The sequence below is a fragment of the Labrus mixtus genome, chromosome 11 (assembly GCF_963584025.1).
Source record: "Labrus mixtus chromosome 11, fLabMix1.1, whole genome shotgun sequence".
NCBI lineage: Eukaryota > Metazoa > Chordata > Actinopteri > Labriformes > Labridae > Labrus > Labrus mixtus.
The window spans coordinates 19,469,703-19,481,791 of record NC_083622.1 but is presented as its reverse complement, the minus strand read 5'-3'; the positions used below and the strand labels follow the sequence as shown (position 1 = coordinate 19,481,791).

The 12,089-nt window shown below is 40.3% G+C and overlaps 1 protein-coding gene across 2 annotated transcripts in view; it reads right to left on the bottom strand.

Annotated features, from left to right (window-relative positions):
- The window catches only part of adam22 (ADAM metallopeptidase domain 22), a 60,259-nt gene that overhangs the window by 42,616 nt on the left and 5,554 nt on the right, over positions 1-12,089 (bottom strand). The window lies entirely within an intron of this gene.

Sequence of the window (12,089 nt, the reverse complement as noted above, 5' to 3'; positions counted from 1 at the left end):
TGCTTTCTCAGCAGAGCTGGACCCAAGAATCCCAAAGGAGATACACACTGCAGGGCCAATCTGAGACAGAGATGTATGAGCTATAGTGCAAGCACACACACACAAAAGACACACACCCAGAGCATTGCGGCAAATGACTTGGGATTTGTCCATTATTCAAACTACTCTTTAATAAAACACAACTTACAGTTTCAGCCTCTTACAGATCGATCTATAAACTTAGTTTGTACCGAACTTACAGCATTAAAAAGTACACAGCAGAGCACGAACAGTTTTTAAAGGGAAAAATAACTCGACAATAACAGAACAGGTTTAAAAAACCACAAAGAGTATCGAGGAAAAATAAAGCCTCCCCTTGAGATTTGAAATATAATAAGCTAAAAATGTATGCATGAATCCACACCGTGAAAATGTATAAATTGTCAAATAAAATATCGTATATAAAAGAATGTATGTAGTGATGTTGATTTATAGGTTGTTTGAAAGGAGAATTGAGCTTTCATGTCTTATGCCATCACATTCAGTGAGTCAGGCCTGAGCAAAAATTGATGTGAAGCTTTTCTAAACACAAAAATCCCGAACAGAGCAGAACAAAACTGACAGTCCATCAGCAAACTGAGTTTAGGATTAGCTGAATAAGCAAAATTATTTTCCAAAAGTTCTCAATCACTGGTTGGACTGTTGTGTTTATAAAGTCATAGAGAAGAAATTAACACAAAAACTGTGCAACCGAAACAATGTGCCGTATCTGAACAGACCATTCACCACGCTCAACCAAAAAGCCATCAATCATCTGCGACTTCCTGTCAACATCCAGACAAGAGAAAGTAGTGTGTTTAATCTTCATCTTGTGCTCTCACCAAACATGGCAGCCACTTTTCATTGTAACGTAAACAGTGTGAGGACACTCAGGTGGAAGTCAAATGTAAAGGTGTGAGATTTGCATGCCAAAGAATTCAGACTGAACAATAAATACAACTTGATGACAATGACACTGCATTCATTAAGATATACGAATAAAATGGATAAAATGTGTCAGAAATACTTTCATATGAAGGCTTGTGTTGATCTTGTGATAAATATTTGTATTTATGTATTTGTATTAAATATAACGAAATTGAACTACTACATTACTTTACTGTTTGTCTAGCTTGACATAACAAAGCATTTGATGTAGCCAATCCCCAGTCAGCTAAGCATATCAGAATGAGTGGAAACAGTTGGATACAGTGACCTTATACTCAAAGTGATGACATGACATCCAGAGGTCACTGCATCAAGAAACGATAAGTATGTCCCAGCAAAAGCAGCAGTAATCATTTTCATGTACTGGTAACTAAAAACTGAAATGTAACATCTTAATTATTGAGCTTTAGAAGAGCAAGGGAAGCTGTTTCCTATGTTTACCTAAGATCACAAATCAGCCCACTGTGGCTTCATGGTTTGCTTACAGATATGAGAGCGTTGAACTCTCAGCTAAAGAGCGAATAGCGTTCTGCAGGAATTTGTCCTGAAAACCAGAATGAGTTTAAATGTTGCACTTCCTGCTTCCAGATCACCCTGAAGTTATTCTTCGTTTGTTTTTTTATTTGGATTCAAGGTGTTAATATATTTAGTAAAAAAAAAAAGCTTACAGACACCACAGAGCTTGTCAGAGGGTTAGATGTTATTTTGCTAAACAGGGGAAGTTTGAAGATGTGATGGTTTTGATGTTGCAGTTCTTCAAATCTACTGTTGTACATTTATAGCTTTGGATTTTACATCTTAGGACTACATTTACGCCTCCCAAATTGTAAACAACATGGTTATTAGTGGAGAATAGACTAATATTATATGCTTTGTTTTGAGAAAACTAGTGCAACCCTGCCTTAAGTGTATCTATAAAAATATTGCTCTATTTATAATTAATCTGTTATTGACCAAAGTTTTCCACCTACATTTTCAACCATTTATTTCCCTTCTATTTGGATAAACTTGCTTGAAGATCTAAACGTCTATAATTTATTAGACTTAGTCTCTGTATTAATAAAAGCTTTTTAATATCCTACAATTCAAACGCAGCTAAATCTTTCACGGACAGACAGACTTTTGAAAGCAAAGGAAAAGTAATTCTCTGTAATGAGTCATAATGAGGCAGATGGAAGGAAAATGTCTCCTTGTGAAGGCAGACACATGATGTTTTCTTTCTTTTTAAAAAAAAATATATAAACTGAGCTTACTTTCAAGAGGTGAATGTTTTCCAAAGATGGTGAAACGTATCTTCTTATATTATACAACTTAACCTGACATCAGCATGCACACGCACACAGGCAACGAAGGAGGAGGCTCTCTAACATGACTAATGGGCATTTTGCTACAGCAATAAAAAAAAAAGCTGCAGGGAGAGAGCTGGAGAGCGTGGAGTCAGATGGAAAGAGGGAGAGAATGGCCATCAAGGGGGGAATAATGACTGAGGGAAGGAGAGAGGCAGTAAAAGTAAAAGAGAGGCAGGCACAAGGTGTGAATACATAGCTCAGGGCCCTAAAAGATTTCCCATCATGCACTGCCTTTAAGCTCCTCTGCGTAGCTGTAAAACAGGCAACCCCCATAGCACACATTTCACCCCCTCCAACGTCAGGTCACACATAACACACACATATCACATCACCTCAAACTCAACAAAATACTACAAGTGTAACATGCAAACACTCCTCGGACACACAAACCGTTTCTTAACATTTAACATCAAAAGTATTCCCCCTCCAAATATTCATACACTCCTGTGATGAAGACATTCGGTGTGTGCATGAGTCACTGGGTCACAGCCGCGCTGTTAGCCTTTGTTCTGTTGGGATGTGTGTTTAAGATTCAGAGCTTGTGATCTTATCCGACTGCACGCTGAGCACAGAGTGGGGGAACAAACAAGCAGCATACTGAGGCGGCACGGCACACACACAAGCCTCTAATGGAGGACGCTGATAACAGATTTCAGCTTTAATTGTTGGGGGATTTAAATAATTTATTTGACAGACAAAGATGCAAACTCAGCCTCAACCCCAACCCCCACCCTGACGTATGCAACGCACAAATCTCCCCTCAAACACTTACACCCACCACACCCTCACTCTTTCTGTTAACATGCATACATGCACACGTTTAAAAACTGTGAGTGCCCACTTTGCCATTTGTCTCCGATATGGAAAAGAGAATTAGAAAAAATAAATGTGACCACATCATAACAACATCCACAAGGTTCAACAAACAGTTTGAAAAAGTGGTAACTCTAATGTCAGACATACCAGTGTGGTATCTACTACCTGCAGACAAGATGTGGGACTGAACACCCACGTCTCATTTTCTGTCTCACTGAGTGTCTCTTACTCTCATTCTCTCTGCTAACTGCTTTTCGGAATTCTCCAGTTATCCTCCCGCAACACTGGCAGATAGTTTTTTTTTGTTGCAACCACTCGCACAGAAACATCTGTGGGAGAGCTGGAGTCAAGCTGTCAATCAAGGCCTAGAGGAGAATTCGGAGGTGGATCCACAGATGCTCCACTTTCAGCTTGCATCATGAAACTGCCATTTACATAGTAATCAAAACCATGTCTTGTTTTCTCTATACTTTAATTCCAGCCAGCCCACTTACACACAAAAGCCTAAAAGCTATGACACTCCTTCAGGTTGGAAAATGAAGACCTTTATTAAAAGGGTCTTAATGAAGTTGAACTGAATTGGGTGCACAGAGTCCAAGGCTGTCACTCACATCAAACATCACCTGTCCCTTTAAAGCTTTTTGTTTTGAATTTCTCAGGACAAAGACATCTGCTATGGCAACCCAGTCCGATCTCCTGAGGTGAATCACACACACACCAAAATTCCTCTCACGATCTTTGTCGCTTGGCAGCAGCATGGCACTGGGATGAAAAACAGCGCAAGAAAAAAGGACCAATCAGCTGGACTAATGTTTTTCTGTGTGTGTGTGTGTGTGTGTGTGTGTGTGTGTGTGTGTGTGTGTGTGTGTGTGTGTGTGTGTGTGTGTGTGTGTGTGTGTGTGCAAATGTTAGTGGATTGGCACAAGGGTAGGGGTTCCAGGCTTTTCATCGCTTTCACACAGTCCCTTCTAGCTGCTTTCAAAGACTCTTTAATACAACCCAACATGTCAAAACAAAAAAAAAAACCTTAAAAAAAAATACAAGGCAGGTTTAATGTGACGCATCAGATTGTTCATACACATCTATACACAAGCACTGTAGTCATCAAATAGACCTCGGCTCCATATATGGATTTTTATTTTGGCAATTTAACCCTTTCATAAAGGGCAGCAGCACACAAAGGGCTGAACATGTGCTGTGTCAGGTGCTGGTAAAGAGGAAAGGGGGGGGGGGGGGGGGGGGGGGAGAAGGAATAAGAGCACCAGAGGAAACAAGGCTGGGAGGGGCAAGATAGAAAGGTGGATAAGAGAAATAAAGATGCGAAAAGGAGTGAAGGAGAGAAAATGAGAGAGAGAGGCTTGATAGAGATTTCTCTTTGGGGAAAGATGTAGCTGCCTTCACCTGCCTTTCTACCCTCCCCCCCCCCCCCCCCCCACCCCCGCCCGTCCCTTCCACTGAGGCCTCATTAAGGGTCTCCAGGCTATAATTCATTCACTCTCCAATCACTTATCAGACACGCAATTCCCCCGAAACACTCAGTGGGATCCCTGGTCTTATTGCACAGGGAATACTGACGCTCAAACCAAACCACGTTGATGCTAGCAGAGCAAAAAATAAATAAAAAATGAAACCAAAAGTTGATATACTCCTGTTCACTGCAGCCTTGGGTCCATTATGCAGTTAGGTCTATAGCACGCAACATACAGGCAAATAGAGGTGCGTCGTGAATTATGCAGCGCATAGAGAGGCTGTGGACACGAAGAAGAACATGCAGATCTGTATCTGTTACAACATGTGGATTGTTCATGAACTCTATACGGACACATACACAGTCACAGACTATTGGAGGCCTGCACAATCAGTCACCAAGTTAGCATGACTTGATTAATTTCAAATTGATTTATGCTATTTAAACACTCACATCCATCACTGTGTTTGTGTTCGTGGGTATTTCTGCTCTCAATCTATCCACTGACTAAATCAGATATTGCGCAGTGGTGAATTTGTTTAATAGTTAATCCTTTGACAGTAAAGCACACTTTCGATTGATTTTTATTCAGCATGACGGAGGAAAATGAGTAATCTATAAGAGACAATGGTCTTAAGAGAGGCATTAGTATCTTTTCCTGCTGAGAGCACAACAGTCTTTCCTCCTGTCCATGTCTTCAGCGACAGTCAGCTCCTGGATCTCTCTTTGTCTCCACTAATCCTCCGCGCTGAGACGAGACGGCTCGACAGAAGAGAGGGGGGAAGGAAGAGAGGTGGGAGAGACAGAGGGTGAAGATATAAAGGGGTATAAAGAGATGGAGAGGAAGAACGAAAGAGCATAAAGGGGAAGGCTGGTAAGTCAGTGCTTTACATACAGCAAATGCTACAAACACTTACCCTTCCCTTAAAGGTTTACATTTTAATAAACACTAGCAGCAGGGCTTTGAGAATGAACCACTTCTTCTCAGAGTACAATAACTAAATAAAAAAGGATAGCCATTAAAAAATGCGTGTCATCTTGGGTGAAATGACTGGACTGGTATTGGATGGATTTCCTTGTGGTGACGTTTACCAGATGTTTTCCCGACAGGATGAGTTTTAATCACTTTGATGAAAACCCCATGTGGTGAATTTTTTAATTGTGCAATACTTTGGTTTGTGACCAAATACCTTCCCAATTAAACAATTTCCTTTCAGCCTCAGCTGAACTTCCTTAACAAAAGTGAGCAAGCTGTCCTAACTACAATCCTAAAAAATGGTCACAGCCTGTTGGAATGCTGATGTTAGCATTTAGCTCAAAACGCTGCTTTTTGGCATCACAGAGCTGCTAATACAGCTGTAAACAATATTCATGTGACCATGTGTGCATTCAAAAACAGTTTTGCAGGCAATTGTTCTCCCTCATGTTCATACGGGCTCCAAAGACACAACATCCCAACAACATCACATCTATGTGATGGGGGACAAAGCTTACAGCTCTTGTGCAAAATGATGTATTATAAACTACAATATAGATGCTATGATGAGGCTTAAAAAAATATGTTTCACCAAGCAGGTTTATTCACTGTGTAGTAAATATTTGTGGGATTTTTCGCTTTGCATTATTTCCTTTACTATTGCATTATAAGATAGGGATCCCTTAAAGGCCAAAAAAACCACTCATACAGTCATGTTTGAGATTATTTAAGGACAGACTTGAAAATAATGACTGTTTCATGCTTTCTCAGAATTATAGTATGCATGCCTCTGAAGAGAAACACACACTCAAAAACACACAAACATTAACGCTAACATCCATGCTGCTATTTGTCCTTCTAATTAACCTGACGCACCTCCGTAAAATTAATTTGTATCCACCTTCCTGTTACACACCACAAACTCAGAGGCAAACATGCACTCCCTTACAAGAACACACAGTTCCTGATGTGTTGTGAGCCATTTGCTCAAACACAAACTGTAATATGTTGTTTGTGAGCCATTTGCTCGCACAAATATCATTCCTTTAGCTCAAGCGTGCGTAAGAGTGCTCGTGTGTGTGATCAGTGGACACACAGATCAGAGAGAAGAAGTCCTGCCTGAAGCAAAAAGGAAAACAAGGAACTGGGAGACGGAGATGAAGAGAAGAGAGAGAGAAGAGGGGAAGCAGGGACTAGTTTCTTTTTAGGGTTCTCCTTTCAAGTACATACCTCCCTCGAGCATGCACACACACTAACACGCCACACAAACTATCTCATCCTATCTCCTGCTCTTACTCAACCCACCCACCAAGACTCAAGGGTGCATGAAGGACATTTTCACATCCCTCTGTCTCTCTCTGTCCTCCTCTTTCTCTCCATCCTTAACTATTTCTCTTCCCTCTCCACCTCTCTTTTTCTTCTTCTTCTTCTTCTTCTTTCTCGCTCTCTCTGTGTTTTCCTCATTAAGTCCTCAGTAAATCAGATCATGCCTGTTTGCAATAAATTTCAGACGTGGGAGCAGAGGAGGAGAGACAGCGGTGGAGGTGGGAAAGGAGGAGAAGAGTGGAGTTGGGCTGCAGCAATGTCAGGATGTAGGGAGCGAGACACGGGTGGATGATATATAGTCCTGGGATGGGATATGAGAGAGTGTCAAATAAATCACGTGTGGATGTAAGTCTGCGTTCACATGTACTTACAAGCAACACAAGATAAATGCACACATGCGCGGGACAGGAAGGCACACTAATACTACCACAGCATCAGCAGCCACACACACACACACACACACACACACACACACACACACACACACACACACACACACACACACACACACACACACACACACACACACACACACACACACTTTAGTGATCAAAAACCCCTCAGTGTCATGAGCTCATTTTAAACATGACATCAGCTGAACAGAATATTCTTGCTCTTTTTCTCCTCTGAGAGAACAAGAGATTATTGTTGGTAAAAAAAAAAAAAAAAAAACTTTTAGATCCAGCAGTTCTTCTGCTCTGCTCAAAAACAAGTGGGAAGAGATATTTTTCTCCAAAACATCTAAATCCCACTCATTTTACACAAAGACGCCGTTTGATCAATGACATTCAGATCATTTCCAGGGCTTTGCTGGGTAAATAACTCTCCCAGTTGAATCGTCAGTACAACGAGTGATAAACTTGATATCCAGCTCTTTAAATGAAATAGTGAAAGTTACAAGCAATGACGTAAACATTATAAAAGGAGAAGTTGTTTAACGTTAGACAAATTCAATTGCAGTGCTAAAACAAAGTTAGCACTGTCTTGACTTTTTGAAGCTACTTGCGCTAGAAGACGTATTTCAACTTATAGCTCTATTTTAAAACAATAGTGTAAAAAACTGACACTTCAGCCACAGCTATTAGTTCAGACGTTTGATGTAAGGAAAGACTGAAAAAGGTCATCCAACACTTCAAACTCAATTTAAAAATCAACAAAAACGTAAGTAATTAAAGAAAAAGTTCTCGTCATTGTCCTTCTCTTTAAGTATTGATTCTTCCTTTTTTCCATCTGGGCCTCATTGCTGTCGATCTGTCCTTGTTATCTCTAATTAAGACATCACTTCACATGCTTCCTCTGCACCTGAGGCCCAAACGAGACGACACACCACACTTTGTCAGGGGTCATTTTAACGACTGCAATGGTAGAAACAACCTTCTTCTGTTCACACACACACACAAACACATTCTTGCTCAATCCCAGGCGTACCAACACATATGCACACATTCATCAAACCAGCCAACCATGGGATGTTTCATTTGCATCTTGCCTAACATATAAGCAGTATGAGGAGGGTCCCCATGGCTGTATCAGTGTTGTATCCCCTTCAACCCCCTCCACACTAACGCTGTCAACCCTACTGCACACACACACACACACACACACACCCCCACACCCACACACACACACACACACACACACACACACACACACACACACACACACACACCCTTCACATAGATGAATAATGTATTTGCCATTGCCTGTAATTGACCCTTCAGTATTTGCATAAAGATGGAGAGCTGACACAACACAGTAGAAGTAAAATAACACTGAATCTCTGACAGAGTGAACATGAGAGGTGGGAGAAGGCCTCTCCTCTTTATGTTGCTGAAGATCATCATTTCGTAACACTAGGAGACTAGGTTATGAAACTCGTGTGTGTCAGTTGTTCCCACGTGTTCTTCTTGTCCATCTGCACTCACATATTGTCAAACATACAAAACCTATAAACCGTATGAGTATAACATAGCACAGACATGTCCACTCTGATCATTGTTTTTCTCACATAAACAGAACCTCTCACACTTAATCACAGACAAGCTGCTACCTAGAAACGTACCATTTATTATCAGCAACAAAGGAGTTGGGTAAATAGATTGCAGGAATTCAGGACACTTTAATCAATAGTTATTGAGTGACAATTCAATATGAGCACTGATTGAATTGAATTATTTACTTATTGCTGCACCCCAATAATATCTATTTTCCTTTCTAATAGTGCATTTTGAATGGATTTTGGAATGGATTTACATAAAGTATATTTACTATTGTATCTTGAAGAAAGTAGTTATATGTAACACTGCAAGTAATCCTTTTTTGGCCATTTGACACACCTTGGACAAGCCGGAAACCGGTGCAGACACACACACGAGTATTTAGACCCTTTTTTAATCTTAAAGCACCATCTATTATTCAGCAAGAGCAGGTGGAAGAGGCGGGGTGGAGGGGTAGTTGGGGTACGGCTGAATGGAGAGCGTGAGGAGGGAGGGGCAATCAAGGGTGAAGATGAGTGTGTTGGTGTGTGGGTGTGGGTGTGTTTATGTGCGTGTGTGGGTGTGATGAAAAAGTGAGGCAACCCCCCATCATGTGCACATTTTCAACCCACTCTGGTCCCATGAATGGTAAATTGTAGCCGGCCGCTGAGATTGAGGATGTGAGGAAGAAGACAAAGACTGCAAGGGGGAGTAAAGACCCCATGACCTCCCAACCCACCCCCCTGACTTCCTCTCTATAAACAGTCACACTTCAGATGTGTGGCTTGTGTCATTACAGCATGTTGCCAATGAAAGGGTTAATAACTACAGCACATTCAAACATTTGACAATTATCTGCATAAAATCATTCATTTCAAATCTTTCTTTTACAAACAAATACCTCACAGGTACCTCCTCGTGCTTGTATTGACTACCTGCATCATTTTGTGAACAAATCAAACACAGTCATGTGGCTTTAAGTTGTTCTTTGATATCACATACTGTGTGTTATCATGCCGTCTGCAATGTTAGGAAGTCTGTAAGACAGCATTTGGACAGAGCAGTGAACTAACATAAGTATACTAGCATGACCATAGGTAGTTGAAATGATCACCCTTGATGTGTCTCAAATGGAACATTCCCATTGTAAACTCTTACGCAGCCCACCTTAAATTGTGCTGAGCATGAATTTGGAAGGAAGTGGTTCCTAAATCCATCATTGGGATACACTTCCTGCAACTGACAATCATAACACTGACTACTTTTTTCTTCTTCTTTAAATCTGTTTCACTGTGTGGAGCATGACTGCCAGCATTGGACCATGAATCTGTCACATGCTTCTTCATTGACTATAAATACATTTGACCAGAAATAACTAAAAATTAACATGTTTCAAATTTAAATTGTTTGTGTGTCCTGTTTCATCCAAGTTTACAATTATACCAAATGGTGCAGGCAACAAATTCTAGCTGAGAATCGTAGAAATGTCATGGGCTTCAGATATTTGGTCACAAATCAGACATAAACTTTTACTTCATGTTAAATGAACGGTTTGGTGAACATTGATGTCAGTAAGATTAATCCTCAGACGCCCATGAACATCTGAAACACATTTCCTGGCTAGTATCTCTCCTTTATGTTTAGACATATTTCAGTGATGGACTATTCTTTCGACAGTCATCCATAGATCAACATTATTAATAGTGCTAAACATTTGTAGAACAAGCACTTACCAAGAAATTTTCCATGAATTTTGATATCTGAAACTTAGAGCACTTGGCTAAAAATGTACACTTAAAAACAAACATGTTCTCTCAAGATACATGTGCTTCAAATTCACAAGACATATGACTTTATAACTAAACGCCCACACTTCTATTACTCACAGTCTACGGCAAAACAATGACTGGAGGCTAAGATTCATGGAGAGAGGAGGATAATGATTATGAGGCACTGCAGATCAACTGACACATATTACATATAATGCTGAAAAACACACCTTTTTTTTAGGCTCATACCAACTACTAAACAAAAAAATGAACCGCAGCTAAATCACTCATGGATCCAAAATGAGAGAACTGTGTTTTGTTTCTGGGAATCAAAATACCTCCCACTCCTGCACCCACAGACACACATGAGCTGAGTTTATTTGTCTGGAGTTTGGTATATGACAAAGAGGAGAGAGGAGGGCAGTGTCAGGATGAGGAGAAGGAATCTCAGTTGTACACATTTCGACACAGAGAGAGGATAGAGAACTACTCCCACAAAGGACGAAAATGGGGCTGGGATGAAGACTAATCTTTCTTCTTCTTTATCAAAAAGTCAATTTCTTATTATCAATTAAATGCTAAAAAAAAGTTTTTTAAAAAGTCCCATCACAACCTTTTACAGCCTAAATGTACTTGTTTTGTCCAACAAACCATCCAAAATACTAGTCGATCCTCCTATTTTTTGATCATTTTATCTTTGGCTATACATTTATTGAATTAAGTTTTAAACACCGATCTGTTTCCAGAAGCCTGATGGCAGGGGTCAGGTTGTATGTAACCTCAAACAGTCACAAACCTTAAAGATACATTTAGATCAGTGTCAAATACAACCAAAATGCAGACATTTCTCACAGCTGGAATTGTCTGATCTTGTTTGATTATAAGTTAACCTGACAGTCAATATTTATTCTCTTTGCATCTTTCTGGTATTATGGTTGACAAAGATTAATTGACTGTCAAAATGGTTGCACAGTTTTTTTGTGCTTGATGTTTCAGTCTTGAAGGACAAAAACAGATCAACATCACACAGAACAACGCTCTATTGCACTGATCTCGGTCTCTCATTTTTATTCAGTGCCACACATGTCAAACTGTGGCCAGGAGCTGGCTGATTTGAGGCTAATTCACTCTCTGCTGAGTTAAAAACAACACTTCACTTAAGTGTTTGCTTGCAGACGTTGTTCTGGTGGAAAGTTCAGAAATGATAGAAAAGAACAACTTGGCCTACAATGTCACACAGATGAATAACAACTTTACATCAATACAAGTGCTGATGAAAGTGAGTGGGCTTGTGACGGCGCACTGATATGTTTGTGTGTGTGCAGACGCATACTTTATTTCCATGACTGGTTGATACGTCAAGCAGTGAGCTGCAGGCTTTACAGAAACAAATCCCCTAAACCTGGGAATTCCTGTGATGTAACATTTCACTCAGTAGGGAAG